The sequence below is a fragment of the Balaenoptera musculus genome, chromosome 13 (genome assembly GCF_009873245.2).
Source record: "Balaenoptera musculus isolate JJ_BM4_2016_0621 chromosome 13, mBalMus1.pri.v3, whole genome shotgun sequence".
In the NCBI taxonomy this organism is placed as follows: Eukaryota; Metazoa; Chordata; class Mammalia; order Artiodactyla; family Balaenopteridae; genus Balaenoptera; species Balaenoptera musculus.
The window spans coordinates 25408566-25425399 of record NC_045797.1 but is presented as its reverse complement, the minus strand read 5'-3'; positions in this window follow the sequence as shown (position 1 = coordinate 25425399).

The window sequence follows — 16834 nt, the reverse complement described above, 5'->3', positions numbered from 1 at the left end:
AATATTGACTTAGTAGTTTTCTTCCTCCACCAGTGTATATAAAGCTTGGTGGTGATGGTTAAATTTACCATTTAGTTCAAAGTTTGCAGAAAATGGACAACAACAATTGGGCAGAATTACAATGGACCCAGAGCAAGAATGGCTACCATGTGGAGATGGAGAATTCAGAGGCAAGATAAGTGGCTTTTTGAAATTCTCAACAACTTTCTGTTTGGATGCAGAAGTCTTAAAGTTACTTTGGACTGCCTATCTCTGGGGGAAGAAGCGACTATTCAGCAAATAATGTTTGTTCCTGGGAGAGAAAGAAAGGACTGCAGAAGGGTAAAGAAGAAAGTCCAACCATAAAATTTATTTCTTCAAAAAACTTGCAAATGGAACTAAATATAAACATATAGCATATTACTCTTAATTTGTTAATTCAGAGCAGTGGACACATAGTCATAAATTCAACATGCTATTCTGTATACTTTTAAAATATTTTTAAAATTTTACTTCTGAATCCACAGAGTTAAAAATATTTTATTATTAAAGCAAATAATATTTATCTTTTAAAGGAGTCCTTTCTACCAAGTGCCTGTATGTAAAGGTAAGACCATGAACTGTGGGCTCTATATAGACTGATCCATTTGATGTCAGAAGAGGTATAAAATACACTTCCACAGTTGGATTTCCTCTCCTGTGCTCTGCCACCAACATGAAAACAGCATAGCCCAGAGTAGCCTGGGTTTCAGTACAAGGCATGTGGAACAGACCCAAACCGTTTTTGCATCCTGATGCCAAACTCCAACTGACTCATAAGACCATGAGTGAGGAAAGCAAATGTCTGTTGTTATAAAGCACTGAGATTTTCGAGGTTCTTATACAGTATCACGGTGGCAATAGGTAACTGACACATTAAAGGTGTTCTGTGTGATATTGATTAGACTATACATTTGGGGGGCATAATTTTATTTCACAATAAAAATGTATAAGAGATATAACCATCTCGGGCTGCCCTGATAGCGCAGTGGTTAAGAATCCGCCTGCCAATGCAGGGGACACGGGTGCCAGCCCTGGTCCGGGAAGATCCCACATGCCGTGGAGCAACTAAGCCCATGTGCCACAACTACTGAGCCTGCGCTCTAGAGACCGCGAGCCACAACTACTGAGCGCATGCACCACAACTACCGAAGCCCACGCGCCTAGAGCCTGTGCTCCACCACAAGAGAAGCCACCGCAATGAGAAGCCTGTGCACCGCAATGAAGAGTAGCCCCCGCTCGCCGCAACTAGAGAAAGGCTGCACGCAGTGATGAAGACCCAACACAGCCAAAAATAAAATAAATAAAAGTAAAAAAAAAAAAGAAAAGAAATATAACCATTTCAACATATAAATGTATTTATTCAAATTAAATTCAGTGCAATTTAAATGTGGAACTAAGCAATTTTCTTTATACATTTAGGCATATTCCATTTATACCTACAGACAGATAAACTTTTTGCACAAGTAGGAACACTTAAAATATATTTTGAACAGATTTGTACAAACTGTTGAATACTTTAAAATTAGTAATTGAAAGTTCCCACCCTCCTTTGGAGGTAGAATGGGAACTTAACTTTCCAGTTACTGGTCTGAAAAAGAAAATAACTTGCTGTAATTTTGAATGTTATATAGTGTAAGCACTATAAAAATATCACTGTCATGATAGCATAGGAACACTCTAAATGTAGACCTTATGGTAGAAATTGCTAGCTGTTCACCAAAACTCATTTCTTCTTCATCCTGGAAAGCACAGCTAAACTATTCCTAGTCAGTGGAAAGTGATGTGGGCCACACCTAGGCCTAGCCCATAAAAGCCTCCCAACATGTGCTCCTCCATGCTTTTCGTCCCTTCCAGTTGACTATGATGATGAATCCAAGGTTCCATGTTTTAAAGAAAGCAGAGTCACAGTCAACCTGGGTCCCTGCTCAACGTTTCTTGAGCAAGAAATAGACTGGTATTGTGTTTGCTATCTGTTCACTGTCTCATGCAAAACAATAGTAAAAGAAACAATGCCAAATAATTATCTACCTCCCTAAAATTGAACCTCTATAGTTTTTATGTTTTCATGAACTACTTGCATTCTTATGACAAGTATTACGAGTTGAAAATACGTCAGCCACAAGTAGCATGAGTTTCACATAGGTTGTTAACTTCACTAGAAATTGAAGTAAAAACATAATAAATTATATTCTCTTCATAGCTATGTAAATAAAAGATGTTTTAATCATGTACAACCTAATGCTTAAAATTAAAATTAGGTTTTCTAACTAGAAAGACCCAATCAAGAAATTTCTTAGTTAATGACCCACAAAAGTTGGTAATGTGACCTAAAATTCTCTTACCATCTGTGCCATGAAGAACAGTAATCTGTTGGACTGAAGATGATGAAGCAAACTTGACAGGAACTTTGCCCAACTTCTGTGTACTGAGCTCTGGAATATCATGTCCACGATCTTCAGCATTAACAAAAATCTCAGATGAAAACATGGTTTTTTCTGGACTCTCTGTTGTTATCTGAGTGACTGCATCAGATGATAATTTTCCAGAGAAGGGAGAAAACGGGGTCTTAATCTCCTTTGGTGATCTGAACAAAAAAGAGAAAGCACACAGCAGGTCATATCCTTGGCTTATCAAATACTGTAATTTCTTTCCAAATCTGGCTTCAATATTTTTTGGAGACACATCCAACTCCAATGGTTAAGTTATTTCTGCAGTACCCTTTGCTTTTTTACATACTTATTACAGGGTGATCATGCATGAGTTTACTTTTACTTATTTTAAAATCTACTTTTATTTTGGATTTAGAATGCTATTATATAAGGAAAGGGTACTTTTCAGTTGAAGTGGAAAGATATCCATTACAAAATAATTACTGGAAGTCCACTATAAATTAGGGGACTATGCTAAACGCATAGAGTGTACAAAAATAAAAAAGAAACAGAGCCTTTCCTCAAAAAGTTTATATGTCAGTGGGGGAACCAGAGGTTTGTAAGGTTGTAATTATGTATATAGATTATAAAGAATCCATATTAAAACATAATGGAGTAAATAAATGAGTGTATAAATAAATAAATAATAGGAGGGAGGGAGAAGACAAATCTTGCCAACAGAAGAATTCCATATGTAGGTAACCTCCCCCCCGCCACCCCCCCACCCCGGCATCCATCTCCTCCCCAAGGAGGTGGAGGTGAAGCTTAATCTTCCCCTTAAGTCCAGTCCTGGGCTGGCCTTAATGATTGAATTCCAAAGAGAGTATAAAATGGGAGAAAAAGTAACTTTACAGTGGAGAAACCAAGCAAACACCATGTTATGCAAGTGATGATGTTTCACATCACCAGTGATGTCACGGAGACACTACATACTCTCTGTTATGATGTGATGAGACGGTTACTTCGCTTCTGCGGTATTCTTTGTCAAAACCTATAACTCCAGTCGAATCATGAGAAAAACATCAGCCAAACCCAGACTGAGAACAATTCTACAAAATATCAGACAAATATTCCTCAAGACTGTCAAAATCATGAAAAACAAGGAAGGAATGAGGAACTGTCATAGACCAGAGAAGACTAAGGAGACATGACAACTAACTAAGTGGAATGTGATATACTGGATTGGGTCCTAGAACAGAAAAAGGTCATTAACAGGAAAACTGGTGAAATCCAAAAAAAGTCTTAAGTTTAGTTAATAGTAATGTATAAATGTTGGCTTTTTAATTTCGAAAAATATACTATGGTAGTATAAGATGTTAGCAATAGGAAAAACTGGGAGAGAGGTAAAGGGAACTCTGTTTGTATCTTTTCTGCAGATTTGAAATTATTTGAAAATAAAAAAGGTCATTTTTAAAAAATGGAGTAATACTGTATTGTATTATATCACAGAAGAAGAAGACCTTTTAAAAGGTCTTTTAAATCTCTACCCTCTATATACTATTCACTAATTAAAAGGACAATTATGAGAAAAGAAAATAGGCCCATCTCCCTTATGTATACAGAAGCAAAAATCATAAACAAAATGTTAGACAATCAAATGTAGAGTGTGTGAGTGAGTGAATGTGTGTGTGTGTGTGTGAATTCCTACCAAGTTGTTTTACTCCAGAAATGCAAGGTGAGTTAACATTCAAATATCAATAAATGTCATGCACCACATCAATAAAATAAAGGAGAAAATGTATATGATCATATCAGTATAGTCAGATAAAGCATTTGATAAAATTCAATAATTATGTATGATTAAAAACTCATAGCAAAGGGAAACTACAAAAAACTTTAGAGCCACCATCCTATTTATAGTGAAATGTGGAGAATGTCCACTGTAAGATTAGGAACAAAATAAGAATGCCAACTCTTACCTTTTCTATTCAACCTGTTAGTAAAAGTATTAAATGGCATTAGCAGTAAGGCAGGAAAAAGAAATCAGAAATATAAGGCTAAGAAAGGAAGAAATAATACTGTCACTTTCCATAGTTGATATAATTAAGGATACAGAAAATCCAAAACAATCTACAGATAACTTATTAGAATATCAGTTAGTTTTTAGAAGAGTTGCCAGATAAGAGACCAAACATTAAAAAATTCCACTAACATTTTTCTGTGTCTGAAAAGTTATAAAATTAAAAACTAAAAAATATGCCATCTACATTATCATCAAAACATCATATACCTAATAATAAGTGTAATAAAAAATGTAAGAACCCTGAACAGAAAACTATTAATATATCACAGAGAGAAATTAAAGGTGATCTAAATAGGATTTCTACTTTGAGGCAGGATGTATAGGCATACCTCACTTTATTGCACTTCACTTTATTGTACCTTGCAGATAATGCTTTTTTTTTTTTTTTTTTTTACAAATTGAAGGTTTGTGGCAACCCTGTGTCAAGCAGCTCTACTGGTGGTGCCATTTTTCCAACAGCATTTGCTCACTTCATGTCTCTATGTCACATTTTGGTAAGTCTCACAATATTTCAAACTTTTTCACTATTATACTTGTTACATGATCTGTGATCAGTGATCTTTGATGTTACTATTGCAAAAAGATTACAGCTTGCTGAAGGCTCAGATGATGGGTAGCATTCTTAAAGTCTACTTTCAAATTAAGATATGTACTTTTTTTAGACATAATGCTATTGCACACTTAATAGACTACAGTATAGCATAAACATAACTTTTACATGCACTGGGAAACCAAACAACTCGTGTGACTTGCTTTCTTATGATATTCTCCTTATTGTGGTGTCTGGGACCAAAGCCATATCTCCATAATAATATGCCTGCACTAGGTAGGCACAGGCCATCACTCCTGCTGCAACAAGCAAACAAACTTGAATAAAAGATCATCGAGCTAAGGAAGCAATCAAGAAACAATATCAACTAATATGCTAGAGAGGGACATTTAGAGATTTGGAGCAGGGGTTTGGTGTAGGGAGACATACTCCACTGGAAAAGAGAAATCACCATACCTTTTGATGAACTCATTTGCTGGCATGATGGAGTGAAATCTAGCAGAATGTCAAGCCGATTTCCCCCACAGGACATTTCCTTAGTGTCAGGGTGGTATAGGATGATGGGGGACTGAGCCAAGAAAGCAGAGTGAAATTTCCTGCACAGTCATGGCACTAACAAACCAAATCCCGCTAGATAAAGGGGCCTGTGACAATCATTAGGTCTCCTCTTCAAGACATTTGCCAGTTTTTGAACCTATATAAAGCAGGAAGCTAAATACCTAATGCCTGAGGGAGAGAACTTTCCAAAGTGAGGAATTAGAGACCTAGCCAGACTCACAGTAAAAACCCAGAAGTGCCATCCCCAAGAAGGGGGCTGAGTCAGAAAAAGTGAAATCATCTGCAATGTTTCAGTGTTTATGAGACAAATTTTCACTGAGGAAGTGTAACGGCAACAAATACATAGCTGGTCTCTCCTTACATTTGCCATACTCTGAAGCTGTGAGAACTGAGAGCCTAAAGAGCTGAATTCAAACATCTGAAAGACTGAAGTCAATAACTGACTGTATTTATTGAAGAATCAAAGACCTGTCAGGCTCACAGCAAAAATCCAGGGAGGCCACAAATTAGGAAAAATCATAGGTAGGATGAGACAACTAAAGCTCCAACCCAGTTCTGACCTAGTAAAATTCCTGAAATGACTGAAATGATCAGCCACTCTGATTAACAGAGAAAAGGGTAAATCTTCTCTGGTGCAAAGTAATAGCATCTTCAGTCTCTAAGAATTTTTTATTCACCATGTCCAGCACACAATCAAAAATTACGGGCCTTCCCTGGTGGCGCAGTGGTTACGAATCCGCCTGCCAACGCAGGGGACACGGGTTCGAGCCCTGGTCCAGGAAGATCCCACATGCCGCGGAGCAACTAAGCCCGTGCGCCACAACTACTGAGACTGCGCTCTAGAGCCCGCGAGCCACAACTACTGAGCCCGCGTGCCACAACTACTGAAGCCCGCGCACCCTAGAGCCCGTGCTCCACAATAAGAGAAGCCACCACGATGAGAGGCTGAAATTCCTGAAGCAGGAAAAAGTGACTAAAAATTAAGACAAAAAAAAAAAAAAAAACAAGAAAAATTGATTTAGAGGGAATTCAGATTCTGGAGTTAGCACAGAACTTTAAAATGACTATATTGAGAGTAAAAGATGGGAATTAATAGATAAAAATATGGAGAATCTCAACAGAAAATTGGAATCAATTTTTAAAAATCAAATACAGATAAATGAAATATAAGAAAACTGATCCCCAGCAGACCTTAGGGAATACTAGAAGAAATTTTTTTAGGCTGAAGTAAAATGGCCCAACATAGAACAGAACTGCAGGAAAGAACAAAGAGCACTTAAAGTGTGTGTGTGTGTTTAATATATACATGTACATATACCCAGGTACATACACCTTTATATTTATATGTTGTTTTATAAATAAATGACAATAATAATGTCTTGTGGGGATGTAGAACAGAAGTATACAACAAAAGCACAAACAGCAGGAGGGGGCAAATGGAGTTAAACTGTTGTAAGATGCTTCATTTTTCATAAAGTGATAAGAATACTAATTTAAGGTTAATTTTAAAGTCAAGAAGTATAATCTCTAGAATAATCACTGAAAGAATGATAGAGAAAAAGTATAACAAAAATCCAGTAAAGAAGATAACATGAAATCAAGATAATTGATTAAAATAATAAAGGACAAGAGTAATAGAAAACAGCAAAGTGGCAAAACTTAAAATCAACCACCTCAATGATTACATTAAATATAAATGAACTAAATATCCCAATTAAAAGGCAAAGGTTGACAAGATGAATAAGACCCAACTATATGCTATTCACAAGAGACACACTTTAACATAAGGTCATAGATACACTAAGTTAAAAGAATGGAAAAAGACACCCCAAGCAAACACTAATCAAAAATAAGCTTCCCCTTACCTTTCTCTTCCTCCTGGCTTTTTATTCTCTCCTTTTACCTTTCCCTTCCTGAACAACTGAATCTTAAAACCATTAGGTGGACATTCATAGTGGGTTGGGCAACAGTGGCCCAGAGTAAGGTATAAGAGCCTCATCGGGGTGAGGAGGGTGCCCAGGTGAAAGAGTAGCTTTAGCACGTAGTATCACAATCCAATCAGGGCAAAGAGAATCTGGGGAGGTGTGGCTTGTTATGCAATATCAGAGGAGGATGAGGAGGGTTTCCATGAAGAAGAAGGTCCAGCTTGGCATGTGAACTTACTGCCCAGCCAGAATGAGGAAGGTGTCTCTACAGTGGAGCAGCCTAACATAAAGTGGCAGAACTAGAGCAGAGTAGAGAAAATAATCTTCACAGACAGGCAGCCTGGGCTGGTAAGTCAGATCCCCTGCAGAATGAGAAGGGTGTCACCCAGGGCTTGGGAGTAGCCCGGTTTGGTGAGTCAGAGCTCAGGCAAGGTAAGAGCAATATCTACCATACAGGATAAGGGTAGGTAATCTGACCTGAAATGTCACACACAGCCTGGGTGATGAGGGTGTCCAACAGGGTAGCTAGGCATCTTGAGTCAGATCCTAAACAGGATGAGGGCATCCAAGCAGAGAGGAGGCCCAATGTGAGATATCAAAAGCCTAAGCAGGATGAGGAAGATGCTCCTGTGAGGAAGTAGTCCATCTTGGGGAGTTAGAGTCTAAGTGAGGTGAGGAGGGTGTCCACATACATGGGGTGAGCATTCTGATGGGAAGAAGTGAAAAACCAAGTTGGGGGATGTTATCTATGTTTAGGGGTAGTCTAGAATGGAGTGCCAAAGCCCCAGCAGGGTAAGAAGAACATCCACACAAAAAGATAGTCTGAATGGAGAGTCAGAATCCAAGTAGTGAGTGAGGGCAATCCGAGCTGGGGAGAGGGTGCCAGGAATGTTGGAAGATTAGTTACAAAATGGCAGATTGAGCAAATAAATAAATATATAAAGCACATAAGAAGTGAGGTTTCTCACTATTGGATAAGGGAGTTACAAACACAGAAAGAGAAAAAAAAGTAGAATAAAACTGAATTAGAATTGTATACATGGGTGTGAGCTTATGGTTTTTAATATAGAGAGACAGATACAGAAATAAATGTAAATGAGTGTGTGTGTGTGTGTGTGTGTATTTATGTATGTATGTATGTATGTATGTACATAAATCCACTAAGAAGGCTGGGAGCAGCCCGATAGCAATGCTCAAATCTTGGCTTCTAAATATCACTTTCCACTAAAAGAAAGCAGGTTCCTTGGAGAAATGGCCAATTTCAGAGCTGGGGAAGAAAAAGTTATGAGCCTGAAGTATCTTGTGCCAGAAGGCAAAGACGTGCACAAAAGATGACAAGAACATGTAAAAAGGATACAGAAACCAGCTTGAAGGAGCTGCCACCAGTCAATAAATCAGTGACATTTTGAGCATGAAAACAAATTACAATAGTAACACTGAATATAAGAAAACATAACTTTCTATAAGATCTCATATCCAACAAAAAACTTTTATACAGAATAGATTAAAAGTCTCTAAATTCAACAGTAAAAAAAAAATGCAGTTAGGAAATAGCAAAACTTAAACACACACTTCACCAAAGATAATATACAGAAGACAAACACATGAAAAAATGTTCATCCTCATTAGTCATTTAGAGAAATGCAGATTAGAATAACAATGAGATATCCCTATATACTTATTAGGATGGCTAAAATAAAAAATACTGACAATAACAAAAGCTGACAAGGATGTGAAGAAACTGGATCTCTCATATATTGCCAGTAGAAATGCAAAATGGTACAACTACCCTGGAAAACAGTTTGGCAGATTCTTAAAAAATAAACATATACTTACTATACAACTCAACTATCACACTCTTGGGCATTTATCCTAGAGCAGTTTCTCAACCTTGGCACTACTAAAATTGAACCAAATAATTCTTTGTTGTGGGGGACTGACTACTCTGTGTATTCCAGGGTATTCAGCAGCATCCCTGATGGCAACAGCAAAATTCCTTCCTAGTTGTGACAATCAAAAGTGACTTCAGATGTTGCTACTGTCTCCGGGGGCCAAACTCACCCCTGGTTGAGAATCACTGTCTGAGAGAAATAGAAACTTCATTTGTGTAAAAAAAATGTACATGAATGTTCACAGCAGCTTTATTAATAACAGTCAAAAGTTGGAAACAACCCAAATGTCCTTCAACAGGGAAATGGTTAAATAAACTGGTATGTATCCATACAATGGAATGCTACTTAGCCATTAAAAAAAAAAACTATTGATATACACAACAACTTGGATGGATCTCCAGGTCATCATGTTAAGTAAAAAGAGCTAATCTCAAAGGTTACATGTTATATGATTCAATTTACAAAACATTCACAAAATGACAAAACCATATAGTAGGAAAACAGATCACTAGTTTCCAGGATTTAAAGAATGCAGAGGGCAGGGGAGAGGAGTGTGACTACAGAGGGGCAGGCATAAGGGAATTTCTTTGTGGTGACAGAATATTTCTGTATCTTGATTATAGTAGTGGTTATGTGAAATCACAATGTGATTAAATTTCACAGAATTATACACATATGCATTCAAAAAAACCTGAGTGCATGCAAAACTTGGTGAAATCTGGTTAAGTTCTGTAGTTTAGTTAATTATATTGTGCCCATGTCAATTTCCTAATGTCATTTTGATAATGTACTACAGTTATATAAGACATTACCAATGGGAAAGCTGAGCGATAGATACCTGGGACTCTCTAGACTATTTTTGTAATCTCTTGTTAAGTCTATGTATTTTTAAAATAAGGAGTGAAGAAAAGATAGTAATAAATCATAACCCACTCAATGAAAGCATGATTCTGTACAGATATAAATAAACTAAAAGTCTGCTGAGGATTGAGATACTTACATAATTTCAAAGTTCCTCCCCATAAAACACTTAGTTACAAAGTGGAAAACAGTAACTTTCCAGTCGAGGAACCTAGCCCACAACCTTATTAAGTAGTTAAAGTGATCACTGTCAGCAGTGGGTCAAATAGAAGTTGTACGACAGCTGCTAAGATGTTATAAGAAGAATTCAATGTCAATTCTGTGATACCCCTACCAAAAATATCTCACCTGAACTTAATCATGAAGAAACATCAGAGAAACCCAAACTGAAAACCACTCTACAAAGTAACTGACCTGTAATCTTCAAAAGTGTCAAGGTAATGAAAGCAAAGGAAAGACTGAAGAACTGTTCCAGATTAAAGGAAGTTAAACAGTCATGACAACTAAAGCAACATGTGATTTTCAATTGCTCCTTTTTGTTATAAAAAATCTTACTGGGACAATTGGAAAAATCGGAATAGTGTTTATAACACACTGATATTAATTTCCTGGTTTTCACAGCTTTACTGGTTATGTAGGAGAATGTTCTTTTCATAGAAAACGATGAGAGTGATGGGGCAGTAAGTGAGTAACTTACTACCACATGGCTAAGGAGAAAAAAGGAGGTATTAACATGCTGTTCTCAAATGCTGATTAAACAAGCAGACAAAAATTCAGTAAAAATGAAGATTTCAACATAACAGCTGACCAAATGGACCAAAGTAACATACACAGAATATCACAAGAAGCAATGGCAGAATACACATTTCTTTCAATTGCACACTGATCAAAATAAAAATATATCATATCATAAAGCAGTTCTAAATAAATTTAAGTATACTGAAATCATTCGGAATATAATCTCAATGACCAAAAAGAATTAACTAACAATAAAAAATCATTTATATGTTCTTATATAATTGGAAATTAAGAAACACATCTCTACATAGCCATGGATCAAAGAAAAATTTATGATATGAGAAAATATTTTCTACAAAGATGATGATGAAAAATACATAAAAATCTGTGTACACTAGAAAAGAAAGCTAAAAATTAATGAATATGTTAAAAAAGTATCTATTCTCAGAAAGACAGAAAAAGTTAAGGTAAACCCAAAACAGAAAAAAAATATATATATATACAGCAGCAATTAATGAAACAGAAAAAACACATCAGAGGATCATAAAAACCCAAACTGCTAAAGTCATAGCAAGAGTGACCAAACAAAAAAAGGATAAAACACAAATTACTAATATCAGATATAAGAAAGCTGATATCACTGGAGCTTCAGAAATTGAAAGGATATGAGGATATTGTGAAAATAACTCATGCCAACAATTTTTGACAACTTATTTAACTGAAGAATACTTTCCAAACTGACACGAGAAAAAAAAAAAATCTGCATAGTCAAATCTACTAAAGAAATTGCATCTATAATAAAAACTCCAGGCCAAAATGGTGAATTCTGCCAAATATCTAAGAAAGAAATAGTACCAGTCTTATACAAACTCTTTCAGAGTGTCCCGATATACTTATGAGTTCAGCCCAATGCTCATACCAAACTCAGGCAAACATATTGCAAGAGAAGAAAATTATAGGTGAATATCCCCCATGAACACAAATGTACAATTCCTAACAAAATATTAATTAGGTAGATTGTATCTAGCAAGAAGGATAATACATAAATTAGGAATACATATGGTAATCTCTACAATAACTACTGCAATAGAGTCTGACACAATTTTTGATGTTTGATTGCTGACTTCTTTTTAAGCCTCACCTTTTGCTCCACATCTGGAAAGGCTGATAAGAAAGCCTGAGTATGACTGCCTCCTCCTTTGGCACCAGCAGAAAATTTAAACTACCCATATATAGACTTTTTTCTCAGTTCCACCCTAGCTACTACAAAGCCCTCTTTGCTGTGCCCAAGCCAGCCTGGACCAGCTTGTGCCCACCCAACTCTTCCCAGGGGTCCCCTGTGTGAGTAATAAACTTCCTCTCAAATTCTCTGGGTTTGAGGAGTGTCCTAAGCCTAGGTATCTGAACCAAATTTGGGGTGGGAGTCCATTCCACTTCTGCGGGATGGCCACAACCACTAAAAAATAAACAAAGATGTATATTAAAACAGCCAATAAGGAGAATAAAATGGAATAATAAAAGATAAATGATTAACACAAAAGAAGGCAAGAAAGAACAAAAACCATACAGTACAAATTGAAAGCAAAATGTAATATGGTAGATTTAAATCAAATAATACCACTCTGGCACAAACTCAGAAAATGAGAAAGAGGTTTTTTTTCTTAAAAGCCACCGTAACTCTGCTATCAGGACACTCCAAGAAGATTATAGACCAATATTAGCAAGTTGAATTCATCAATAAATATAAAAAGGGACAATATATCATAATCAAGTGGGATTTATCCCAGTAAGAATAATATTAGAAATCTAATCAATATAATTCACATCAACAGAAAGGAGAAAACAAATATGATCATAATACAGCAGAAAAAAGCATGTGACAAAACTCAACACCCACTCATAGAACTCACAGCAAACTAAGAATATAAGAGGGAGGTAGGGGCAAGATGGCGGAAGAGTAAGATGCAGAGATCACCTTCCTTCCTACAGATACATTAGAAATACATCTACACGTGGAACTGCTCCTAGAGAACACCCACTGAACACTGGCAGAAGACGTCAGAGCTCCCAAAAGGCAAGAAACTCCCCACGTACTTGGGTAGGGCAAAAGAAAAAAGAAATAACAGAGACAAAAGAATAGGGACAGGACCTGCACCAATGGGAGGGAGCTGTGAAGGAGGAAAGGTTTCCACACACTAGGAAGCCCCTTCATGGGCAGAGACTGTGGGTGGTGGAGGGGGAAGCTTCGGAGCCACAGAAGAGAGCGCAGCCACAGGGGTGCAGAGGGCAAAGCGGAGAGATTCCCGCATGGAGGATTGGTGCCGAGTAGCACTCACCAGCCCGAGAGGCTTGTCTGCTCACCCGCTGGGGCGGGAGGGGGCTGGGAGCTGAGGCTCGGGCTTCAGTCGGATCCCAGGGAGAGGACTGGGGTTGGCGGCGTGAACACAGCCTGAAGGAGTTAGCGCACCACAGCTAGCCGGGAGGGAGTCCGGAAAAAAGTCTGCAGCTGCCGAAGAGGCAAGAGACTTTCTCTTGCCTCTTTGTTTCCTGGTGCGCGAGGAGAGGGGATTCACAGCACCGCCTAAACGAACACCAGAGATGGGCGTGAGCCGCGGCTATCAGTGCGGACCCCAGAGACGGGCATGAGACGCTAAGGTTGCTGCTGCTGCCACCAAGAAGCCTGTGTGTGAGCACAGGTCACTCTCCACACCTCCCCTCCTGGGAGCCTGTGCAGCCCGCCACTGCCAGGGTCCCGTGATCCAGGGACAACTTCCCCGGGAGAACGCACGGCACGCCTCAGGCTCCTGCAACTTCCCGCCGGCCTCTGCCACTGCAGGCTCGCCCCGAATCCGTACCCCTCCCTCCCCATGGCCTGAGTGAGCCAGAGCCCCCGAAGCAGCTGCTCATTTAACCCCATTCTGTCTGGGCGGGGAACAGACGCCCTCAGGCGACCTACATGCAGAGGCGGGTCCAAATCCAAAACTGAACCCCGGGAGTGCTACGAACAAAAAAGAGAAAGGGAAATCTCTCCCAGCAGCCTCAGAAGCAGCGGATTAAAGCTCCACAAAAAACTTCATGTGCCTGCATCTGTTGAATACCTGAATGGACAATGAATCATCCCAAATTCAGGAGGTGGACTTTGGGAGCAGGATATATTAATTTTTCCCCTTTTCCTTTTTTTGTGAGTGTATATGTGTATGCTTCTGGGTGAGATTTTGTCTGTATAGCTTTGCTTTCACCATTAGTCCTAGGGTTCGGTCCGTCCGTTTTCTTTTTTTTTTTTCCTAAAAAACTTTTTTTTTCTTAATAAATGATTTCTTAATAATTTTTTCCTTATTTTCTATTTTTAAAAATTAAAAAAATTTTTTCTTAATAAGTTTTTTCATATTTTTTATTTTAAAAAATTAAAAAATTCTTTTCTTAATAAATTTTTTCTTAATAATTTTTTTCTTATTTTTTACTATAAAAATTAATAAATCTATTTTTAAAAATTAAAAAATATTTTTTCTTAATTAATTTATTCTATATAATTTTTCTTATTTTTTATTATAATAGCTTTATTTTATTTAATTTTATTTTATTTTATCCTCTTTCTTTCTTTCCTTCTATTTTTCCTCCCTTTTATTCTGAGCCATGTGGATGAAAGGTTCTTGGTGCTCCAGCCAGGCATCAGGGCTGTGCCTCTGAGGTGGGAGAACCAACTTCAGGACACTGGTCCACAATAGACCTCCCAGCTCCAGGTAATACCAAACAGCAAAAATCTCTCAGAGATCTCCATCTCAACATCAAGACCCAGCTTCACTCAACGACCAGCAAGCTACAGTGCTGGACACCCTATGCCAAACAACTAGCAAGACAGGAACACAGCCCCAACCATTAGCAGAGAGGCTGCCTAGAATCATAATAAGGCCACAGACACCCCAAAGCACACCACCAGACGTGGATGTGCTCACCAGAAAGACAAGATCCAGCCTCATCCACCAGAACACAGGCACTAGTCCCCTCCACCAGGAAGCCTACACAACCCACTGAACCAACCTTAGCCACTGAGGACAGATACCAAAAACAACAGGAACTACAAACCTACAGCCTGCGATAAGGAGACCCCAAACACAGTAAGATAAGCAAAATGAGAAGACAAAAAAACACACAGCAGATGAAGGAGCAGGGTCAAAACACACCAGACCTAACAAATGAAGAGGAAATAGGCAGTCTACCTGAAAAAGAATTCAGAATAATGATAGTAGAGATGATCCAAAATCTTGGAAATAGAATAGACAAAATGCAAGAAACATTTAACAAGGACGTAGAAGAACTAAAGAGGAACCAAGCAACGATGAAAAACACAATAAATGAAATTAAAAATACTCTAGACGGGATCAATAGCAGAATAACTGAGGCAGAAGAACGGATAAGTGACCTGGAAGATAAAATGGTGGAAATAACTACTGCAGAACAGAATAAAGAAAAAAGAATGAAAAGAACTGAGGACAGTCTCAGAGACCTATGGGACAACATTAAACACACCAACATTCGAATTATAGGGGTCCCAGAAGAAGAAGAGAAAAAGAAAGGGACTGAGAAAATATTTGAAGAGATTATAGTTGAAAACTTCCCTAATATGGGAAAGGAAATAGTTAATCAAGTCCTGGAAGCACAGAGAGTCCCATACAGGATAAATCCAAGGAGGAACACGCCAAGACACATATTAATCAAACTATCAAAAATTAAATATAAAGAAAACATATTAAAAGCAGCAAGAGAAAAACAACAAATAACACACAAGGGAATCCCCATAAGGTTAACAGCTGATCTTTCAGCAGAAACTCTGCAAGCCAGAAGGGAGTGGCAGGATATACTTAAAGTGATGAAGGAGAAAAACCTACAACCAAGGTTACTCTACCCAGCAAGGATCTCATTCACATTTGATGGAGAAATTAAAACCTTTACAGACAAGCAAAAGCTGAGAGAGTTCAGCACTACCAAACCAGCTTTACAACAAATGCTAAAGGAACTTCTCTAGGCAAGAAACACAAGAGAAGGAAAACACCTACAATAACAAACCAAAAACATTTAAGAAAATGGGAATAGGAACATACATATCGATAATTACCTTAAATGTAAATGGATTAAATGCTCCCACCAAAAGACACAGAATGGCTGAATGGATACAAAAACAAGACCCTTATATATGCTGTCTACAAGAGACCCACTTCAGACCTAGAGACACATACAGACTGAAAGTGACGGGATAGAAAAAGATATTCCATGCAAATGGAAATCAAAAGAAAGCTGGAGTGGCAATTCTCATATCAAACAAAATAGACTTTAAAATAAAGACTATTACAAGAGATAAAGAAAGACACTATATAATGATCAAGGGATCGATCCAAGAGGAAGGTATAACAATTGTAAATATTTATGCACCCAACATAGGAGCACCTCAATACATAAGGCAAATACTAACAGCCATAAAAGGGGAAATCGACAGCAACACAATCATAGTAGGGGACTTTAACACCCCACTTTCACCAATGGGCAGATTATCCAAAATGAAAATAAATAAATAAACACAAGCTTTAAATGATACATTAAACAAGATGGACTTAATTGACATTTATAGGACATTCCACCCAAAAACAACAGAATACACATTTTTCTCAAGTGCTCATAGAACATCCTCCAGGATAGATCATATCTTGGGTCACAAATCAAGCCTTGGTAAATTTAAGAAAATTGAAATCGTATCAAGTATCTTCTCTGAGCAAAACGCTATGAGACTAGATATCAACTACAGGAAAAGATCTGTAAAAAATACAAACACATGGAGGCTCCAC